The sequence below is a fragment of the Thunnus thynnus genome, chromosome 14, assembly GCF_963924715.1.
Source record: "Thunnus thynnus chromosome 14, fThuThy2.1, whole genome shotgun sequence".
NCBI lineage: Eukaryota > Metazoa > Chordata > Actinopteri > Scombriformes > Scombridae > Thunnus > Thunnus thynnus.
Genome location: NC_089530.1, coordinates 23,288,765 through 23,313,105, shown reverse-complemented (window position 1 = coordinate 23,313,105; position 24,341 = coordinate 23,288,765). Strand labels below are relative to the sequence as shown.

General features: G+C 39.8%; 1 protein-coding gene across 3 annotated transcripts in view; it reads right to left on the bottom strand.

Moving 5' to 3' along the window:
- Positions 1-24,341, bottom strand: part of atrnl1a (attractin-like 1a) — a 319,852-nt gene that overhangs the window by 20,482 nt on the left and 275,029 nt on the right. The gene's annotated exons all lie outside the window — the stretch shown is intronic.

Genomic DNA, 24,341 nt, shown 5'->3' with positions numbered 1-24,341 from the left:
CCCTATATTTACAGTACCGCTGGGACTCATTGTATATAATGTGTCTTACTGTCTGTATAATAAATATCTAATGGCTCAGATAGAGTTTCCTTACACTGGAGTACATGACAAGGAGAACAGTCGTTGAGTTATTGACCAGGGTCAATCTGTGTGACCTCTGTGGTACGCTGTGCCACAGAGGTCACACAGATAGACCCTGTTTATTACTGTGGTCTGTGGGGGAAGTGAGACAACACACACACACACACACAAGGAGCTCACACTATACCTTTTCTTTACTACAGCTTTTGTTTTACATGTTTTAACCATTTCCCTGATTACTTCATGTTATTCTTTCCCCTTTTTTTCCCTTATTGCTTCTTATTCTACCTTTCTACTGATCCTTCAACATCGATTTCTCCAAGTAAAATGAATAAAGATCAAAACAACCAATACATGTGCTTACAGTCTGCCTCAAATACCACTTGCACAGTTGAGAATCTCTTTTCGAGATGACAAATCCATACAAAGCAGATGGACAAACACTGGCCACAAGGCTACTGTTCAGCAGACTGTTTACAGAAGTCAGCAGGGCTATGGGCTAGGATATGAATACAAATCATCCATATTTACTGTGTTTTAATGTAAGATACCTCTGCTCTGAAGGTTCTGAATATGTCTTATACCACTGCACATATGAACACACTGCAGAAACCTTCTACAGTTACAACTGATGTACATACATGGACTGTATTCGTGTTTGCACATTGTAAAGCACTTTGTAATCTTGTTAAGTAAAGTGAGGCTGCAACCAACGATTATTTTCATTATCAATTAATCTGCTGATTATTGTCTCAATTAATTGATCAATCCTTTAGCCTATCAAAAATGTCATATTAGTGAAAAATACCTGTAATTATCCACAGCCAAAGGTGACATCGCCAACAATTCAAAACCCAAAATTACAACTATATGAAAAAACAGAAAAGCAGTAAATCTTTGCATTTTAGAAGCTGGAACCAGCAAATGTTTGGCATTGTTGCTTAGATAATGACTGAAACAATTCATCTATTATCAAAAAAGTTCTGTTAATCGACTAATCAATGAATCAACTCATCTTTTAAGTAAAGATTATCATATGTTGTCACTGGTGTGATGGTTTCCTTGCTGACTGCACAATGTCTCCTTTAAAATAAGAGATCTGTAAACACTCTGAGGGCTTTAGGCTGCTTTCAGACCAAATGCGGCACGACGGCGCAGCGGGCTGCAGTGGTCGGGGGCGTGTTGTTTGAGGTATCGGTGAGAAAATGAAATACAATCCAGGAAGTCGGGTTGGAGTTACAGATTAATACGTTAAAGGACTTATCAGAAGCCAAAACACCAACTCTGGAAAGTTATCACAGCAGCAACTGTTTTATCTTTTGTTGCAATGATCATCAGGTAAACAGCAAATACAGTGTTCATGTTACAAAGTCATCCACCAGGAATGTGCACTTGCATGTATGTGATTGGCCGATGCAGTGTGACGTCGGGTAGGGTTTCGGCAAATGTTGAGTCCAACTTCTTACCGGACGGCTACAGAGGGTTTTGCTGCGGTTTTTCACAGATTGCTGGATTTGGTCTGAACACATCGTTACTCAGATCTATCAATCCTTTGTTGACTGCAAAATAATCAAGACATAACTTTACTTTTTACTTCTACTTCATTGCCATCTGCTTTTCCTAATTTATTTTGGAAAAAAAAAACAAATAAACAGAAGAATATTAAATGCACTTTAACTTAAGTCCGACAGTAAAACACTGCGGGCAGCTCAGAGCACGACTGTGTCAAACCGCATGAATGTAACGCAAAAAGGACCATCTGTGCTCAATCATTGTAAATAAAAGCTTTCCAAAATATTTCATTACTGAGGGTGACCTTCAACTCTGAGGACTGAACTCAAACTGTCCCGCATCTTATAATTGAATATAGCAGTATGTTAACCAGCCGGCAGAGTATGTATGCAGAGTAATTAGATGACACATCGACACAGTAGGCTGCTATCAAAGTAGTTATCAAGTTAACACAACACAGCGCTCGGACCACCTTGGTACAAACACAGAAGACACACACCCACACACACACACACACACACACATAAACATCCCCTCCGGTGCTAATAGGTTTAAGTGCTGGAGCGTACAGCGTAATTAGAGGCTAGAGGCTCCTCTGTTTGTTTAGTGTTTCAGGAGTGTCAGGAAATGATGAATTCCCTACTAACTAGAAACACACACACATACACACACACACACACACATTTTAGTCACTCACATACACAAACTGGCACTGTAACTAAAACTTCCTATTAGCAAGCATCCTCTCTCCTGATTGAGATAATAAACAAACAAAACAAACAAGTTTTTTTGGGAGAGAGAGAGAGAGAGAGAGGTTGAGGAGAATTAAATGGAAAAGAAAAATGATGCAAAATTAATAACAGGTGTTTGCTGGTGCTGAAATTATAAGCATGTCTCCTTGTTACTGTAAAACACTCACTCACACACACACACAACAACTTATTTACTCACTTCACGGTGGCTTTAAACCGTCGGTATGGTTTCCAAAGCAACAGCTGCTGACTTTAGTGTGTGTGTGTGTGTGTGTGTGTGTGTGTGTGTGTGTGTGTGTGTGTGTGTGTGTGTGTGTGTGTGTGTGTGTGTGTGTGTGGTTACAATCCACTAGCTCCTTTGATTTAGTTTAGTTGTGTTTAAGGTCATTAAAATGCTCACTTGAGTAAATGTTAAAGATACCTGAAGAACAGGAAGTCAGGTTAAGGTCATATATTGTGAATACATGTCTAGACTAGCAATTATCAGAAAATAAGCTTTACAGGAAGTAAGAAAAAATGCATGTCTTTAAAATTGTCTTCAGGAATCTATCATTTTTGTCTTAAATGCAGGTAAATCCTGCTGAAGACAAAATGCTGAAGAACATGATTTGAAACTGACTTAAATACACAAGCATGACATGACATGACACAAGCTTCAGGAAGAAAATACACTACAATGAAATAAAACAAAAATATGTTTGGTGACAACTGGCAGATTACACTTAAAGTTTAATTTCAGTTCATATTTTTAAAATATGATGAAGTAAAAACCATAAAAAGATCAATACCTGAACAATCAAGTTTTGTTATTTCTCACTAATTTGACGTATTAATCCTTAAACCTGCAATAACTGTCGGCTGCTGCCAGTGTCAAATTATGAACACAATACTAACATATCATCACTTTTTAACTTGATATGTTGAACTTGTTGCTTATTTCCACATCCAGCAGTTACTGAGCAAAATCTCAGTCATTTGGAGTCGTGTTTCTGTCCACCTGGTGAATCTAAGTCCAATATTCACTCTTTTTTTTGCTCTCTACCAACTCCTGAGGGAAATATCTGGCTCTTTAGCTGCTAAATGCTCCACTGTGTTCACCAGCTAGTCGCTAACTATGTCTGTTTTCCTTTTGGTGCTGAGCAGGTAGTGTACAGTGGGGTCTTTAGAGCTTTTTCTCTGAAAACGACGCTATGGGAGAACTGAGAGTGAACCCAAAACGGTAAAGTTGCAGCCAAACAGTTTAACAATGAGCTGAAACTCACTACAAAGCTCCATAAAGCCGAGGGGAGCTGCAGAGTCGCTGATAATTCACTGTAGATTCATCATTTAGTGCATTGTTATAATAAAAATATTGATTATAGCCAGTTTTAGGACAAACTTAAGTGCTGAATACATTTCTTACCACATAAAACAAGATTCAAGATTCATTTAATGCTCTTAGAGTTCTGCCCTCTTGCCCAAAAACACTTTCTTCTATACAGTCATTACCAAACATACTGTTTTAAAATGATTACCACTTTTTTTTCTGGGCATCACAAACACTCTAAAATGACTGTAATATCAGAATTTGAGCAATTATGTCCACAAAAGTGACAAAAACAACTCAAAGCATCTCTACTTGTTGAGTTTACACTACTTATTTGTTGCAGAAATGCGCCGATTTGTCGATACCTTTTAACACACACAAGTTGAAAAATTGACGTACGCGTGTGTGTGTACAGTTCCATTAGCGAGTCGACCCGCCACGCATCACATGCGACCGTTTGATCTCGATAGTTATTAACAGACTGCTTAGCAAAATGACAAATCTAACAGTAGGGAACGTTTCCCTGAATCTCCGTGTACTGTGTAGGTGCTGGTGTAGAGCAAGTGTGTGTGTGTGTGTGTGTGTGTGTGTGTGAGAGTAAATGATGAAGCAGAGCCAGGCTGATGTGATGACTATAAGAGCTTTCTCTGGCTCCTTTCCCAACCTAATCACAGTAAGTGAGAGAGAGAAAGAAAGAGAGAGAGAGAGGGAGGGAGGGAGAGAGAGAGAGGCAGATGTGATAATTAAGATAGAAAGAAGAGAGAGGTAGGACAGAAAATGAAAAAAGAAAAAAAAAAAGAGAGGTGAATAGAGAGGTTAGTAAGGTTAGTAAAGGAGAATCAGGTGAGTGGAGTCCAGGTAGCCATTTAAGTCAATGGCACCAATCCTGCTGAGCTGTCTGTCCAGTATAAAAGCTTTCTCAGCTGACAGCCAGTAAGTAGAGCTGAAGAGAACAGAGGTTTTGACCTGACAGCGAGTGAGATCAGGGTCTCTCGTTTTATTTATATTTTAAATATCAAGTGCCACTTAGGCCCAGACAACAGTTTTTGCTGACTGTGTGCAATGTTGAAATTGGCTGCTTGGCAATATTGAGTAATTTCAGTACTTCATTCTATAAAGAATTATTGGAAATAATCCAGAAAGATTGTTGTTTTTTTTTTTTTTACCATGCAGTTTTTTTAGTGGGTTGGTGCCACCTTAAGTGGATCCTAGATGAAGCCAGAGCTGTAGTGCTTTACTTCACTTGCATTTATTGTTGAAGTCTGATTTGCTTCTATGTATCGTGTTTTTTTCTTTGTGTGTTCTTTATGTCTTAAAAATCATTTCCTGCACACGAGAGGATTTTCCACAGTAAAAGGTGAACACCAGGGGCCGTATTCACAAAACATCCTAGGCTAAAGGCTAAAGAAACTCCTAAAGCATAAGGGGTGTGTCAGTCCTAATTTCAGGACTCCTATGTGTTTGGTTTAAGATCAATTCACAAAACATTTTGGTGCTTAAAGTAGCTCCTGAGTCTGAGATAAGTTCGAGGTAGTTCAGAGGATTCCTGAGTCACTACACCTGCTCATCAGTCAGCTGCTGCAGGTAACAAGTCTCTTTGCAGTTTTAATAGAATAATAAGACAATATTTAAAGTATATTTAGATGACAGTCTAGTTAATAAGGATCCAATCAGCTCACCACAACAAACTGAAACAATGTAGTGACACTAGAGCTGACAGTTTGCGCGACTCTCTCCTTGCAGGGCTGATAACTCAGGATATCTCAGCCATCTGTCAGAATTATTTATGCAGAACCCAATTTATTCATAGTTTCTTTAAGTGTACATTCATCAACAGCTGTCTATCTACGTCTGTTTATCTACAGTACCAATCAACTGGTACTGTATATCTATTGTTCTTTCTTTGTGCTCTTGTATATTCATTGTTTTATTTAACATCTGCTGACACAGACTGGTCACCTGTCAACCAATCCCAACCAACCCCACCCCGTCTTTTAGTTTTAGAGTTCCCTCAGTTCCTCACTAAAAGGTACCCAAATGATTCGTGCTGTAATCATTCCTCCTGTTCATACTGACCATTAGAAGATCTCTTCATAATGCACTTACAATGTAAGTGATGGGGGACAAAATCCACAGTAAATGTATTAAACAGTTTATTTGAAGCTAATATGAAGCTTCAGCTGTCCAAATGAGTCAAATCAAGAGGATATCTTTCAACGTTACAGTCTTTTTAGTGCCAAAGTCCCTCTTTTTGTTACTATACTTCCACTGCAGCTCAACAGGGAAACACTGTTCGAGGAAACACAAAGAGGGAATTTGATGCTAAAAAGACTGTAAATGTGGCAGAAATCCACTTGATAAGACTAACTCAGACTGCTGAATCCTTTATCCTGGAAGGTGCAGACCTATCCAATTGCCTCTCCATTAGCTCTGCTAAATTTATGCAAATGTATGCTCTTGACATTTATTTTTACTATATTAGTTGTACTTTTTATGAATAATATTGGACAAGGATAACATATGACTGTCAGTCATTCATCAGGATAGGGATACGAGGTTTTCAAATGTAAAAACTGGAGTAAACATCAAGGAAAAGGTGGAAGCGATAAACACCAGCAGCTGGCTCGATCACATAGACAAGCGAGACCATCTTTACATCCACCTCTGCATTTATCTCAACACCGAGGTAAACGTGGAGGGATTAAACAGCAGCTGTGATCCCGGCCACATGAATCTTCTTTGTCAAGCATCCTGCTAGCCAACGAACAGGCGTCAGATAACCTGGACGACCTCCATGTCCGCATCAGTTTCCAACGGGATATCAGGAACTGTAAAGTCCTTTTGTTTCCCTGAAACTTGACTAAATCCTGGAATAGCAGACAGCGTCATTCAAACCAGGTGACTCTTTGTCTGTGTACTAATCTGACAGAACAAAGGACTCTGGCAAGAAAAAAGAAGGAGGCGTGTGCTTTATGGTGAACATTAAAATGCTATCCCATTCCTGCTCACATGATCTGGAGTTACTGTCAATCAAATGCAGACCACACTTTCTACCAAAGGAATTTACATTGGTCATTATCATAGTGGTCTACATCCCACCACAAGTGTGTAAAGGAGCTGCCCTGTTGGATCTTTGCAAAGACTTGAGCTGCGCCCAGACTGGTAATCCTGATGCAGCACTCATTGTAGCTGGTGACTTCAATCAGGCTAACCTTAAGAGGGCTATGCCTGACTACCATCAACATATTGAATGTGCAGAAAGGGGAATAAACACTCTGGATCACTGCTACACACCATTAAAAAACGACTATAGAGCAGAATTGTTACCTGCGTTCGGGAAGAGTAACCATGCAGCCACCTTGCTAAGGTCAAAGTATGTAAACAAACTACGACACATGGCTGCCAAGACAAGACAAGGCAATGCAATGCAAGGCAAGTTTATTTATATAGCACATTTCAGCAGCAAGGCAATTCAAGGTGCTTTGCATAAAAGATTTAAAGCATGCAAAGAGTGGTTTGTTCAGCTGAAAATACAATAGGCAGTGCTTTACCCTGCCTAAAGGATATTTACACCAGGCACTGCAAGAATAAGCCGCGGAGAATCATTAAGGATCCCAACCACCCGGATAACAACCTTTTCTCCCTGCTGCAGTCGTAAAAGGTACCGGATACACCAGTCCAGCGCTGAGAGAGGCTCGAGATGAGCTTCTACCCTCAGGCCACAAGGATCCTAGGCTTGACTAGGACCTAACTTTTGGTGCCACTTAGGAAGACTCCTAGAGGTAAGATAAAATACTTTGTGAAGGTCTTTAAAGAAGTGATCTGTGTGCTAAATCCTAAATCTTTCTGTAATGTTGACAATGTTCATGTAGATATCTCAGAAGTCCATATAATGTCATCATGTGAGAGGATAAATATTTGTTGCTTCTTCAATTCCAAGATGTTTTTTTCTCCATCATATATAACTATATAAGGCTTTACAATCCAACCACACATTGCTTTGAGAGCAGAATGAGCGGGACAAGGCCATGTGGTCTAAACCAATGTGTGAATTGAGTGTGGCATCCATGTTGTCACACAATGTTACTTTCTTTGTACATAAAGTAAAGAGTGAATCTAACCTTGTGCTGGCTCTTTATCTTCCTAGTCCTGTTTGCATCAACATGCTTCTGTTGTACAGACAAAAAGCTTCTGTCAAGTCAGTCAGACATCATGTAACCGCCGCTGTAACTGAGCAACATCTTATTTTTACAGCGTTTGCCAGTAAAACAACCAGAGAGAGGTAACACACACAAGGTCACTTTACGCTGTGCTTTCTTTTCGAGTCCATTTCTTCTGTCTGTTTGACTTTCTTCTTTCATTTATCAAAAATAACAAACACAGAGGAGAAAAAAAAAAAAAAGAAGAATTCTAAGACGTTTCTGGAGAAGCGAGGTCATTCAACAAAGTGTCAGTCTCACCTCTTTCCTCCTTTCATCTCTTCTCCTCACAGCTTCCTTCCTCTCCCCCTCCCCTCCATTTTTTTTTTAATCCACATCTCTCCTTTTGTCTCTTGTACTCACCTCAAACAAACAGTTCTTGCAACAGTCGTCCCATTTTTGTCCCAGGGATGAACAAAGTGGTCAATTGAGCAGTATTTATAGGTGGGGGGTACTGCTACAGCAACATGATAGATAAATTGCCTGAGGCTAAAGGAAATTGAGCCAAAAGTTTATCTTCCTCTGAATGGCTGCTTTTTTTTCCCTCCCTTTTTCTGTTCTGATGCTTTAACAACTTTCACTGAATTTCTGCTCTGGATTTAGTGGGGCAAAATCACAGTTGTGGTAAATTGCTAAATCCTAATCCAATCATCCAAATAAGCACGTAAGTAACTGGTTGCTAGCAAGCAGGGAATGAAAATACAATCTACTGTGAGAAAAAGTAGGGAAGGGTTTTGTGTTTAAATGAGCAGTGGTCACTGATAAACAGCAGACAAGTACTGTTCTGTTATTATATTACAATACTCTCATTTCAAAATATGCTAATTGCAGAGTGTTAGTCAAACCAAAAAGGGAAAAAAAAAGATAATTTGCGTACTTGAGTACTGGACATTCAATTATAATGGGGACAAAGCTTTTAGACTTTGACATTAAAATCATTTTAAACAGCTTGACACTCATAGATGGCGTGGCATAGGCGGGTTTCCAAGTGATGTCATCGGTGAGGGGGGCAGAAGACAAACCGCAATGACTGAGAGCTTATGAGAAGATCAGCATGTGAAGTTATTTTTCTGCCTTAAGCTGCACAAATCGCAGAAGTTATGGATGGAAAATGTTCATTATCCCAAGAAGGAAACCTCCCAGTCAGCTCAGAGTGTAGAATTAGCTGTTAGCTTCAGAGATCTGGTCAGAGTCCTGAATTTAATGAAGGCGGTGGATGATTTTACACTGAAACTGCAGGGAGAAATCCTTTATTCAAGGTCAGGCAGCTCACTGTTGTACTGTGTGTTTAAGGCTGTTGAATAAAGAGTGCAAACGTTTGTTAGCCTCTGATCAATGCTTTGGTGATCAGTTTGAGAGGCAATGCACTCCATTACAGGTGTGCATAGTCTCTTGTCATGATCCTGTTTGGTTGATAAATAATACTAAATAAATCCTGTATTGCCCGTATATGCACCGCAATCCAGTGTCTAGCATATTATGAGGAAACAGCAGGGTTTTCAGTATGCTAATGCTACAAATATGACCAGAATTAGTGCAGCTGTCAAGCTCATGCTAATGTGACTTTTGTGAGGGGAACTTCTGTGCTTTTAACCTTTGGTGCTGGTTGATGGTTTGGAACACATTAAGTTCACTTCTCAGTGCCTGTAAAGTTAACTTTGTGTAGTCTGTGTTAGCGTTATCACTGCTACTAGCTACTAGCTAGTTTCTTACTGGAATATGTGTCATATGTTAGCTAGCCAGAGCTGACAGATGTTTGTCAAAGGTGGTGTGGACAAAAAAAAAAGTTCTGGCAATTAAAGGATGAGTGTCACATAGAAATTCAACTCTAAACAGTCATTTTAATGGTTTCCAGCGAGTTCTTTTATTTCTAAATACTGAAAATGTCCACATATAAGCTATCAGGACATTGTGATTACGTATTTTCTGCCCACCTGCCCCCCTTTACAATGTTAACAGCCAATTTTTTTGGAAATAAGATAATCCACAAATATCTGTGATCACATAAAATGATCTGAATTATTCATAACTTAATGATTTTTAGTCTGGAAGCAAAATATTGAACTGTTCAGCTGAAGCTCCTCCACCATCCTCCTGTCAATTCCTCTCACCTCCAACCTCAACCCCCCCGTCTGAGCCTTTTCCTCTTGTGCATCAACCATTTACACCATTACCACCTTTCAATAGCACTTGTGTTTTTCTTTCTGGTTGACTGGGCTCTGTGATGGGTCTTTGGGTTTGGAAAATGAGGTTAAGGTAACAGGTTATTGCCTCATGAAATTCAGCTAGAGGAAATGGTGTTATCTAGGTGTCAGTGGCCTCTTACATGAAAACCAGGCTCCTCAACAAAGAGGGTCTGAAAGTAAGTAAAGTCACTATTCAATCACATTTCTTGGTTTTTAATGCACTTTTGTTCATCTTCTTCTACATTATTATTTATTGAGGCTGTAGTGAAACTATGAACCCATACCGATGTGATTTATTCAGCTTTTCATCATGGACACCCAACTCAAAAAAAGAGCGAAGGGATATTCTATCTTTTAATTGGTTCAATACAAACATCTTGGCCTACTGAAAAGCACTCACAGCTTCAGTGAACAAAGCTAGCTTACTGGTGATGTTGAGTTTATTCTTCCACACAGAGGAGAAGAAACCTTTCGAGAGGGTGTGATATCTCCCAGTTAAGAAGTAAGATTTATAGGGTTTTTCCATTATTGTCCAATTGTTATGAATCACTGTTCAAATTAAAATAAAACAAAATAAGTATGTTTTACGATGTGACAACACAATAGTTAAGGTTTGGTTAGGTTTAGGCACAAAAACCAAGGGGAAGATCATGGTTTGGGTTAAAATGACGGTCATTGGGACTCGTATTTGGAAATGGGAAACGAACAGTAATCTCTCCTATTAAAGTCAGATGTTTTGTTGACTCATCCGTCCACCCCGACCTCCCATTTTTTCAACTGATCCTGTTGTTTTTCCTCAGAGGACAGTTTCACAGATTTAGTGTGACCAAAAATATGAAACACAAATGTTTATATCCAAAATGACAATACAGTGTGTGTATAATAGGGCTGAAATGATTATCTAATTAATCAGTTAGTTGATCGACAGACAAATAATCAGCAATTTTGATCATTTACATAATTTTTTCAAGGAAAAGTGCAAAACATTTGGTGGTTTCTCAAAATGTGAGGATTTCCTGCTTTTTTGTCACCTCAGGCTCTGGGAAATGTAATTTCATCATGGTAGTTTTCCATTCTTTTAACATATTTTATAGACCAAAAGATGATCTGATTAATCAACAATGAAAGTAATAATTAGTTGCATCCTCAGTATATAGCAGGTACTGTATATAAGGACAGACAGCATGGTCTCTATTGCACACTGAACACAGAGTCCTTAGCTTTTGTTTTATGTTCTTTTGTCTGTTAATGGTCTTTATTACTCGGCATTAGCATTCGCCTTCTTTTAAGTGCAATGCCTTGTATCAACTATAAAACATATTAAGATGTTGTTATAAAACTGGCCAGACTGGACACAAAGAGAAAAGATGGAGAAAAAAACAGTAGAAAAAAGCAATACTTCAAGAAAAGGTGGAGCAAAAAGGAGAGCTGAGAGCAGGTGTGGGATCAGATATCTGACAGGGCTAGAACTGGAATAGAAAGGTTATTCTTAGTTTTGGGGAATAAAAATGGTTCGTGCCTAAACTGGAGGGCTTTGAGATCCCACGAGGTCTTACTTAAGTTCACTTAGCCCATGCTCCTACCAGAGGGAAAAGGTATTTTTCCCTTTGTTGAATGAAAATCCGTAGAAAAATCCCACAATTTCAACTTTTCTGTTATGTCTGTAAATGGTCTGTATGTGGTATTCATCAGGGCAATGAGCTTGTTAGAAAAGGTGCGAGTTAAGTTTATTTAAAAAGCCCCAAATCATGTTCTGTCAGAGGGTTTTCACATCTGCATGAGGCCAGGAAATAGCAACATGCAAGGCCCAGCCAAAGTGACAGAAGGTGACATAACTTGAAATAAAAACATTTCCTAAGATGTTTAAATGCTGAACTAGCTTATGAAATGCAACACCAATTCTTTTGCAATGTAGCTGGAGGTGAGAGGATGAATACTCACAGAGATATGCATAATGACCAGCCTGTCCTCAAAAGAAAAATGACAGTATAGGTCAAATAGTTACGTTTCAGTGACAGACGCCATCTAGTGGCCGCAGTAATTATGACCCAGAGAAGTGACGCAGTTCAGATGACATGTATATAAGGTGACACATTTCCATAATCAGAGGTGGCAGGTTGGGTAGATGGATAGATAGATGGGAAAATGTGGACTTAGCTGCAGGAGACCGGTGTTTTTTAAAAATTGTAACTATGATTGTCGTGGGGTTTACTGTTGCCATGACGACGAAGATTGCCTAACTTCAAGGAAGTTGTAACTTTAACCCACACCATGTTTCAAGAAATCATTTTAACCCAAACCATGATCTTTCCCTAACCTGCCTAAACCTGCCTAAACCTAACCAGACCTTAAACACAGCGTTGTCACATCATAAAATATATAATTATTTTTAACAGTGATTTCTAACGGTTGTGGAAAGCACCGATAGAGGCGGCATATTGGAAAACACTCCTATAGGTCATTCTGGAGTGCATGGTACAATCGACCTATGTGGTTGTTTAATTATGAGGATGTGTTGACAATGACGGCACGATGACCTGTTCGTGAAATAACCTCCGTCCACCTCTCCCTCCTTCCTCCGATTTCTCTCCCTCTCTTTTCCTCTCTCTTCGCTGCACATCGTCTCCTCAGGTCCCCTTTTCCTCTTGTTGTCCCTCACAATCTTCAATGTCAGGCCTTTCCATCTTCCCCATTACTTCCATCAGTCTCACTTACTATCTCCTCGTCCTAATGGCCTTCTCTCTCTGTCGCTCTGTCTCTCCATTTCTGTCCGTCTCATTTTTGCCACCTCTTTTTTTTTGGGCTGTCTTGCTCTCTCATTCTCTTGATATGACACTATCAACCCATTACTGGACAAATACTGTCTAATGTCTTACAGTCTTAGTCTATATCCCAGCAGGTCTAGATGTCAATGTTGAAACTGGTTGAAAATTTGGTTGAAAAGTTCAACTTTTTTAAACATAATACCTTTGTTTAGATTGTGCAGCAGGTCCTAAATGCTGCTAAATGACACTAGAACAATCGTTATATGTTACCTAGGTGTCCAACGAACATTGAGTTTCCAATCAAATATAGCCTAGTTTTAACCAAGACGTCTCAACATGTATTTAGCTGCCAAATCAAAGCAGTCAAAGCTGGAACTGAACACATCCATGCACACCGGTACATACAGCTGGATTCACCTTGAAGTCAAATAAAGTGCTTTTTCATAACCAGAGAAAAACGCAGCCTCCACAACTCGGGTATCAGGCATCTCTCCAAACGATACTTGTCTTATCTGTGTTCATACCGACAGAGGCCTTGGGCACAATCTCAGTACACAGCAGGATCTTTGTTACGCTGAATGTCTTGGCATTATATCTGAAATACTTCTCTTGTGTTCAAAGCAAACTTGTGTATAAAAAGGAATTGATACAATATGAAGCGTTTTATATCAAATCTAAGCCCAGTAATAAATGTCATTATTGAGTCTATTTAGGTGAAGTTTGTGGATTTGTAAAGCTATAAATGACATCTTGCCTAAATAACCTTTTTATTGGTATTTCTGACCATTAACTAGTTGCTGAAGAAATTAATTTCCAAAAGAAAGAAAAAAAACACACTGAAGGATACTTTGGTTCACGATTGATTACGTTTTCTCCCCTCTGTCTCCCACTCTTTCTTCCACATCCTCCCCGGTGGCATCTTAAGTGGCTTTAAACTGACACAAAGGGGCTCGAACGGGGGGGGGGGGGGCTTTGAAGACGCAGTAACCCTGACCAGCCTCTGTGTCGTACACATCTCACACACACACATACACAAACACGCTGGTGCTCTCTGAACCCTGAGGTGTGGAGAGAGTGCCCTCCTGTCGTGCCCTCCTTAGCCGATTAAACCGGCCATGCATGTCCACCCCCGCGGGGCAGAAAATTGTTGTGTCCAATCCTCTCTCTCTCTCTCTTTCTCCACCCAAAACCCCCCTTTTTTTTCTCCATTTCATCCTCCTCTCTCTGTCTGTATCTGTCGCTGTTTTCCCCGGGGAGTCTGCTGGATTGAGAGGAAATGGTGCTGATCAGGGAGCGAGACAGATATAGTGTGTGTTTTTGTGAGTGTGTGTGTGTGTGTGTGTGTGAGAGCACGTTTGATGTGCTTGTCTGTCTGATATTCTGTTTTATAGCCGTTTTAGCAACCCTATTTCTGAATTTAAGGATTTCTGATTTTGTTTTCTGAGTTCTGCAAAACCTGTCAACTTCACTTCCACATCACTTGAGAAACAACCGCAGAGCATTCATGACCTCTGACCTTTAGAGTAGGTGAGCATGTGTTGCTGTGCCGTTCTCTCCTCGTGGCGTTTGACAAGGAGCTGTTTTCTTTTAATTAATAAAACAAGTGCGAAAAAATTGCAGTTAGCCGTTTACATCTGGTTTCAGCCGTAGCCCGAGGAGAAGGAGACGGAGGGAGCAGGCGGACATGTTTGAGGTATTTCTAAGAAAAAAAAGAAAATCCCTCCGAGCCTCCAGAGTGAGAGGAGATTTTCCGGCACAAAGTGGTATCTTTATCCCTATAATCAGAGAGATCCAACAGCAGATACAGCGTGCCCCCGTCTCTCTTCTGTTCTCCTCCTCTTCTTTTTTTTTTTTTCTTCTCTACTCTCCATAAAAACATGTGCTTCACATCTCATAAACAGTTTGTTGTCACCTACAACTCGTAAACAAGTCAACAAAAAGGCCCTGCGGAGCGGACATCTGTTGTCTCTTTGACAGCCTCCTGCAGGCCGTCCTCCGACATTATCCTGACAACTCTTACATTTAAAATGTATGAAGACGCTGACACACGGGCTGGTTTAGAAGAGGAGAGAAAACAAGGAGAGGATGGGAGAGAAGGGATGGAGGGGCAGAGGAGAAATGAGAGGAAAGAAGAGGAAACGATGAGATAAAAAGAAGTGAGAGGGTTGAGAGGAAGAGCAAAAAAGGTGAGGAGAGGAAGGAGATGGAGATGACAGGAAAAGGATGAGATTATAGGGGAGAGCACAAGAAAAGAGGAGGAGAAGAAGCTTAAAAGAGCAGGAGAAAGCAGTCTTAGTGATGAAAAGGCACAAAATGTTTACAGCAAAGCTGTAGAGATGGAAGAAGGAGTAGAAAACAGGAGTGCAGGGTGGACGGCGGGACGAGGAGAGATGATGAGACGGAGACGAGGGAGCGAGAAGATGACAAGGCTGACATCAGGAGAAGAAATGAAGAATGATATTCTTTTTAAACACACACATACACACACACACTCTCTCTCTCTCTCTGGCTTTAAGCTGCACCGCTGGGAGTCGGTGGCTCTGAGTTGCACTCTGTGTTCGTGGGAACGGAGACGGCTGCTTGTCAAGCGAATCGCTTAGTGGTGTTTGAAGGCTCCCAGAGTGGGACTGAGATCGAGTGTCATGTTGAATCAGCCTTTTGCTCCCAGAGCCCGGATGCACCATTACAGCAAATTATTTACAATTTTCATCTATTAGAGTGTTAATCTGTCTATAGATTCTGCTGCCTCACACACACACACACACGCACACACAAACATCGTCTGCCTTCCTGTAACTGATGCTTTTTATCCTTCACACTGTACTTCTCTTCTTCTTCTCCTCATTTCTTGTTTATCTTTGCCACATTCTGCATGCATTCATCACTATTTACAGCGCCACTGTAATTAGTAATGTCTTCAAAACTTTCCAACATTGTTGCTGTTTGTTAAGTCCAGTATCCCTAAGAATTACATGCACCTCATGATTTACATCCAACGCAGGAAGTAATGGGCGAGTAGTAAAGGTGTGGAGGTCAGTTAGATTTTCATGCAAGAGACTGGTTTTCAGAGACTGTCCTCTCAAGGAAAACGACAGAATCAGCTGTAAATGCCCCCAAAAAACATTCAAAACAACGTTCAAGTGACAGAAGCCCTCTGGTGTAATAATAATGTAGTAATTATGATGTGTGAGGAGGAGGTCGGGGTTGAATGGATGGGTCAATAAAACACTGGACTTTGACACAGGAGATCGCTGTTTCTTTTCTGCAATAACCATGAGCATTTTAGTTGCCTAATTGTACATGTCCCTTGACTGCAGATCACTAGCATTAGCACATTAGCACAACCTTTCCCTCACCTTAACCATACAATAGCTGCACATATTGCAGAAAGAAGGAAATGTAAAAACTAATATTGACGTCAGAATCTGCTGCTGACCTTAATTCACTTCCTGATATACTGCCCCCACCTTTCATATACTTATTTATTGGTATTTTCTTTTTTAATAAGCACAAAAGCAAAGCTCTGTAAGGAATGGGAATGTTCTTCACAGATCTGTTAATTCCCCCCGACTTATAATATGATAATAAACTTTATTTGCCTGCGTCTCTCTTAAATTTCTACCATATTCTGTTTGTCTTCCTGTTTTCGCCTCTTCTCTCTCTTCATTTGTCTCTGCTTGTTTATTCCTTCTCTCTCTCTCTCTCTCTCTCTCTCTCTCTCTCTCTCTTTCTCTGTGTCATTTCCTCCTCTCTCCTTTCTCCTCCCAGTCCTCAGAGTGTGGGACACCGGGTCACATCCTTGTCTCCGCACACCTGCATATTAAGCATATTGTATGAATGGGTTGTGTTTATGTGGGAGTGAATGAGAGAGATGGGTGAATGTGTATGTATGTGTGTGTGTGTGAGTGTGTGTGAGTAGGCGGTTGCGTTGAATTTCCATTTTAATCAGCACGTCGGTGAGCGAACAATCCTATTACCGCGAGGAAGGACAGAAGGGCCACTTCACAACCTCTCTCTCTCTATCTCTCTCTCTCTCTCTCTCTCTCTCTCTCTCTCTCTTCCCCTCGCCCTCGTCCAGTCCCTCCATCCCTCTCTCTCTCTCTCTCTCTCTCTCTCTTTCTCTCTGAGACGACAAATTAATCATCTCTCTAATGCTTCATGAAAGCCAAACTTTTTTTTTTTTTTTTTTTTGGCCTCTTCTTAATTCGGGAGGTGGAGTATATCTTTCATTCACCCCCTCCTCCTCCTCCTCCTCCTCTTCCAGACACACACACACACACACAAAGACACACACACTTTCTCTGTCCTCTCTACTTCTCCTTTCACTATTAGTGTTTGAAAGATTAATGTGTTTTCTGCCTGTCAAGGATGTGAAGTTGCATTCACAGGGGAGGATATAAACACAAATACTGTATATACCTGGATGCACACACACACACGCACGCACGCACTCACTCGCATGGTATAAATGTATACACGTGCACGCCAAGACGTATGTGCACACATGAACTCATGTAATAACGCTCCAAAGACCATCATCATTCCTGAAAATGTTTGTTCCCCCCCCCCTCTCCAAATTCAGTATTGACGGACTGTAGAGGAGGAGGGTTGGAGGTATCGATCAAGGAGAAAAGAGGAGAACAGAGAAACACACTCATCATTAAGAAGGCAGGGAAGAAAAGGCTGTACACTGAGGAAATAGCCTATAGCCTAATGAGAAAGAATATGGTTGCCAGGTACCACGCCATAGTCTGGTTCCACACCTCTGAACCCGCCCAATACGCCTGGAAATTGTGTCAGTGATTTAAAAAAAAAAAAGGGTCTGGTTTTGCTCTTGTGAGTGTCTTTTTGTCCATTTGAGCGAAACAACAACAGCCAATCAGAGCCTTAGTTGGTGAGATTGAGATTGTTAAAACAGTTGGGATAAATTGATCTAAAGCATAGTGAAGGTCTCAAACTAACTGCTTGTAGGATCATATAACAGCATCTCAAAACCCAACTTTCTGGCGCCGGGATCGGGAGTGAACCTGCTTTTTTTCTTCCCTAAACAGCTGATCACGCTCATGTTACGCAGCGATTGGTCAGGTAGGCAGAGGTTAAAATGAATGTTTATTATATGAACTTGTTAATTGGTTTCCAATTAAAAAAGATGTAGAAAGTCAATGGTTGCTTTCGCAGAAAAACAACTTCTTAAAGGTTCCCTGTGGAGTTTTTGGCCTCTAGTAGTGCTGTGGAGCTGAAGATATACATGCACATGCATACAAGTGACCCGTTCCTACCAATCGTTTCAAACTGTTCCAGGTGAATGTAATGCGCCGAAAAATGCAGCAATGCACCAACAAAGGCAGAGAAGAAGAAGACGGTAAGCTAGTTAACACGTGAAAGATTTAAAATACTTAAATCAATCGTCCAAATGAGGAAGCAAATTGATTCAACACATTTGTTAGATCACAAGGACACAAACAGTGCGTTTTGGTGAGTGACAGTGATTGTATTCCTAACCTACAGTAGGGATGTGCAGAGAGTCCAGTATTTGTATTTGTATCTGTATTTGTTGAGGCAGCAAAATTATTTGTATTTGTATTCGAATAAAATTGAAAAGAGGCTTAAAAGTCCTGTTTTTGTATTAATTACGCTTTTAATTTTAGAAAATTAAAGTGTTACAATAAGTGTTCATGAATAAACTACCTTATGAAGGAGGTCCCCACACTGGGTCTCGAACTGGAGTCTCCCAGATCAAAGACGACTGCGCTGATTACTGAGCTAAAACTTTACTCATCGACTCATTGCAGACAGACCTCTACCTATAACTCTACCATATATACCCATAACACAGAGACAGCACACCATGTAACGTGTAGAAGAACTTCTAAGATGATTCTTGCTTTGCACTTTTCATTTATTTCCTATTTTTGACAACCTAACTTTGTGGAAAGGAGAAGGCGAACAACAGGTTATGGAGAGTCCATTTGGGACTTACCCCTGATAGATGTAACAGTGGAACAGAGGAGATAATGATGTAACCCACCTGCAAACTGCTATTTGACATGTTTTGTTTTTTTCTTCCCAAAAACAAATATTTGTATGAAACAAATATTCGTATAAAACTCTATTTGTGCTTTGCCAAATAATGTATTTGTATTCAGACACACCCCTAGTTTACAGGAAAACTTCACAGGACACCGTTAAACTTGTGTTTGTTCCTCAAACGCCATCTTTGTATGAAGTTTTCATCAGACACCAGTATTTTTCTGTCCATGAGAGAGTTGCCAGTGAGACAGTGAGCCTGATGATGAGTAAAGATGAGGTCTGACGGTCTGGGTTCTTCAGTGCACTGTTGACTTGGTCCTCTGAGGTGTTTTGAGGAAACCTGACCCAGAAATGGTTATTTACTCTGCTCAGAGTTTGCCACTGCTGAGCAAAAAAAAAAAAAAAAAGGCCAGCACGCCAACCGTCCAGGATGAATTGTTTGAGTGTCTCGTGGGCGAGTCTTGGTGAAATGCAATTCAGCATAAAGGCCAAAAACCCTTTAGCTCACAAGCGTCTCGCTGCAAGCAAAAAAGGAAAATACAGAGCATAAAGGAAACGGTATTACTGTCTTTTTCTCTGACTGTCAGTTTTACTTCTGAGCTGAGTCAACCCACTCTGTTTTGCACTGTTTTTTTTTCTCTCCTTTGCAATTCTTCCCACTTCCAGAATAAAAACATCTCCTGTAATAAACAAAGTTCACCATGAGTCAGATTAATTGCTTTTCTATTGAGTCTAATTTCTTTCTTTTGTTGTCTTCCTCCCTATAACAATTCATCTGTCTGCTACACTCCTTTTTTTTGTTGGATTTAGTTCAGATGGATTCCAATTTTGTCACATTGTCACATCAAGACAAGACAATAAAATGAAGACCAGTGAAGATGTGTTATTGCTACAGCATTGTGATGCTTACTGAACAGCAGGGCCAGCAGGATGATCTTTTATAGAATATACAGTTTACAGTGTAACTCCCAAAACAAGACTTTATGCCTACATGACAAAATAAGTTATATGCCATTATTCTATGACATCCCAGATGTGTTTTTGCTGATCTAGTGCCCTCATAGGAGGGAAAATGCACACCGCAGCACTTTATGCCAAGTTTCAATTCAAGTCAGGGATAGATTGACAATAGTTTAAAAAAAACAACAACAACTAGGAAATACAGTAACAAACAAATCTTTAAACCCGCATTAACTGATTTTTTGGCCACTTGGGGGCAGCAGAAACAAGTAGTGAACACAACTGTGACTTGTTAGCAAACAGTTGTTTATTTCCACATCCAGCAGTTACGGAGCAACATTATCATTCATGTGGAGTCGTGTTTCTGTCCACCTGGTGAATGTAAGTCCAATATTCACTCTCTTTTAGCTCTGTTTTTGCTCTCTACCAACTCCTGAGGGAAATATCTGGCTCTTTAGCTGCTAAATGCTCCACTATGTTCAACAGCTAGTCTACAGCTAACTGTCTGTTTTCCTCTTGGTGCTGAGCAGGTAGTGTACAGTGGCTTTTTACAGCTTTTTCTCTGAAAACAGCTGCCTGCTACGGCCCAAAAATGACACTATGAGAGCGCTGAGAGTGAACTAGAACAGTAAAGTTGCAGCCGCACAGATAAACAATGAGCTGAAACTCACTATAAAGCTCCGTAAAGCTGAGCGGAGCTGCAGAGCCATGTTCAACACATTACACACTGACATTTGATACATACATTATAAATATATATTATAACCGCTTTAACACTGAATCCTAAAACTGAACTGAACTAGAATCCAAGACTAAAAACCATCATAAACAGCACCTTTATATTATTGCAATATGGACAGTGATACAATGTATTACTGATGTGGTTTTGAAAAGTGGTGTAATCATTTTGCGTAAAAAAAACGAACTACATATTTAGTGACCACAAATCTCTGTACCAAACTAAAAAAAATGATAAATATCAACAATGTAACACCTAAAAAACAATGCTTACTGTAGTTAGGAGACAGGATGCAAACCGCATTCACACACATAAGAGAATAAAATGTATTTTACCTGCTATATGTGTGTGTTTCACATCTGTGACAAATTGCTCACATAGTTCGGGGTTGTATTTCATGATGTGACTCACTCCAACACACACGTATACAGGCACACACTCACACACACACTCACACACACATATACACACCACACATTCACCTCTAACCTGCTGAAGCTCTTATTGGCAGACAGTATCCATCTGTTCCCTTGCCAAGGAAACCACTTCTGCTGCGTTCAACTCAATTTTACTCACTTCAGCTCTCGTCTATCGTGCACACAAACTGTAGACACACACACACACACTCCTTTATTCTATGTTCACTACATAGTTTTTTTTTCTTCTTTCCTATATACATATGTTGCCTCTGTGCATCCCAAAACTGAGAATCCAGACATGCTGGCAAGGTCCCTCTTTCTCTCTCTCTCTCTCTTTCTCTCTCTCTCTCTCTCTCTCTCTCACACACACACACACACACACACAGTTCCTTCACTGGCTGAGTGTTCAGGACATAATGGGTGCGCCTGCTTGGTCAGCTGAACCTGAAACTGGCACTAAACTATATGATGGACAGAGTAAGACAGAGGGAGAACAAGGAGGGTGGGGAGGAAAGGAAGATGGATTGTACACCAGGAGGGAGAAGGAAAAGAAGGGAGGAGAGGAAACAAATTATGAAAGATTTTAGAAGGAAGGGATGGACAGGCTGGGAAAAGATGAAGGAGTAGAGAGGGAGAGAACTGGAGGAGGACAGGAACAAAGAGCAAGAAGAGAAACTGACTGAAGATTGATAGACAACATCATACCAAATAAATGTCAAATTTTTCAGTGTATTCCTGTTCTTCATGTGCCCACTTTCATTTGAGCGATTCAGCTGTGATCTCTTAAAGGAAGTGAAATCCAAAATTTAAGGCTATAACCCCTTAAAATGAAGCAGGTTTACTTGTTGCTCACTATGCTGGTAGCCTTATTACGGACATTCTTGAACAGTTAAACTAAAGCTTGATTTTTGTGCTTGTCAGGTTGTTTCTGCTTCTTGAGTCGTCGTGCGACCTCTCAGAATTTATCTTGACCCCCAGACTGGAAACCACTGAACTAAGATATCTGATTCAAACTGAAACTAGAGCCACACAAACACAATGTTTGCAGTTTAGCTTTTTTTCCCCATTGGGTGAATTGGGAGAATTCTTGTGGTTTGCATTTTTATAACAAATTGGACGGTTAAATTGGACTAAATTCTGTTAAAGCATAAGATTTTAAGTGTTTGAGAACATGTGTTTTTTACATTTTTACCATTTGACTCACTGGGAAGAGCATGAGATTAATGTTCTACCATTTTTTAGTACTTTAGTAAATATTGTAACACACTGATATCATATCAATGCCTTAATAAGTGAAGTTTGTTGGCTCATTAGACCCATAAACTTAGATAAATATTAAACACTACTATCATAGCTTTTAAATGGTAGCAAACTATATGTAACTGTAAAACCATTTATTGGAAGTTGTAATAAACCTTAATTTATTGCATTTCTCTGACAAGCAGAAATATCTGGGATCCACATGTTTATGATTTACTTGAGTAAAAAGTGAAGGGACAGGTGGTAGTGAGCCTGGATGTGAGCTATAAAAGAAGTGTGAAAGGCTCGTAAAGAGTCCAGAACATCTGAAACATTGTGATACCGACGCCGCTGCGGATAGTGTCAGTTCAACAGAATACAGGCTGAAAATAAAATATGGTTTTATGAAGTTTGAACAAAGATAAAAATGAAACATCTGTTTGCTCTATCTGAAATATGAAGGGGGGGAGGTATGTATGGTGAAAAAGGCAAGATGTTCTTTACAGCTAAGAACAAAAAAAAAAAAGTGTCTCTGACTGATAAAAAAGTATTAAAAACAAACCATGAATGAAATAATTCTGCAAAAACTCTAAAATATAAGACAAAGCCCCACTCATAAAATGTTGACAGCCACATTTTTATAGCCCTGTTTTTGTGTGTGTGTCTCCTCAGCAAGAGGTTGGTCACAATTTCAAAAAAAAACTAAACTAAAAGAAAGTGAAAGTACAGTTTCTTAGTTGATATGACAGCCCTGAATCCTCTTAGGGTTCTCGGCAGCACTGGAGGAGAGGACAACTGACTTCAAATACATATCTGACCATATGTGAGATATATATTTCTGTAAATACAAACAAGAAGAATCCAGCTTATATAAGGAGTTCAGCTGTTTAACTGTGGCCTCAATCTTCATGTCAACAACTTAACGTCTGCACATGTGCATCAGACATATGAGAGGACACGGAGGAGCATCGAATTTGATATCTGTCCTCTTAGAAATAAACCGACTATGTTCCACTACATTTGATTCAGTGGTTGGTTGTGGTCATCCGGGGTGTCATACTGTACTAGGGGTGTGCCCGAATACAAATACATTATTCGGCAAAGCACAAATAGTGTTTTTTTTTCTTTGAATATTTGTTTCATACAAATATTCGAACCTACCTTCGTAAGGTAGTTTATTCATAAACACTTATTGTAACACTTTAATTTTCTAAAATTAAAAGTGTAATAAAAGAAAAAACAGGATTTTTAAGTCTTTTTTCACTTTTGTTCGAATACAAATACAGATACAAATAATTTTGCTGCCTCAACAAATACAAATACAAATACTGGACTCTCTGCACATCCCTATACGGTACATTCAGGGTTTTTTGACGGGGCACAGCTTCACAAATACATGTATATTTTAATGCTCACACCAAACCACAGTAAGTATATAAAACTGTAACTGAATGACACTTTATGGACAAAAAAACCCACAATATTAAGATGCTGATCCCAGAAGCTTCTCAGCAGGAGCTACTTTATCTGAGTCTGTACAGGTTTGATGATCATTTTGCTATAACTTAACATCAAAAATTGAACTACTACTCCCTTACTGAGCACTTGCCATTATTCGTCCTCACCATGAATCACTTTATTGATAACTGCAAAGGGATAAAATTGCTGGTAGGAAGAAAGAAAAACACAAAGAAAACAGAGAAAAACAAACTGCTTCAGTTTTTTTTTTTAGCTGTATGTCAGGAGTATTATTTTCTGTGCATGAACTCTTTTTTTTTTACAGAAAAAAAACCTCCTAAAAAATAAACATTGTGGAATGTATCTCAGAGAGACAGACAGACAGAGTAGAAAGAAACAGATAAACAGAGAGGGATAACGAGACACAGAGAAAGAGAGATGGCTGAAGACAGTCAGTCTGTTTGCTCAGCTGATGCTGCTGCTGCTGCAGGTGTTTCTCTTGCAGCCAATGAAAAAATGTGTGGCCTCGGACACTTTTTCTAATCTGTCTGATGATAAAAAAGAAGAAGAAAAGGAAGAAGAGGGGAAAAAAAGGCCTCTTTGTTAAAGCGCAAAGAGAACATGAAGAGGAATGGGTTTGTTTTAGCCTCGTTAGTGTTGACAGAGGTGTGAGTTATTGAGTTAATAACATTGCT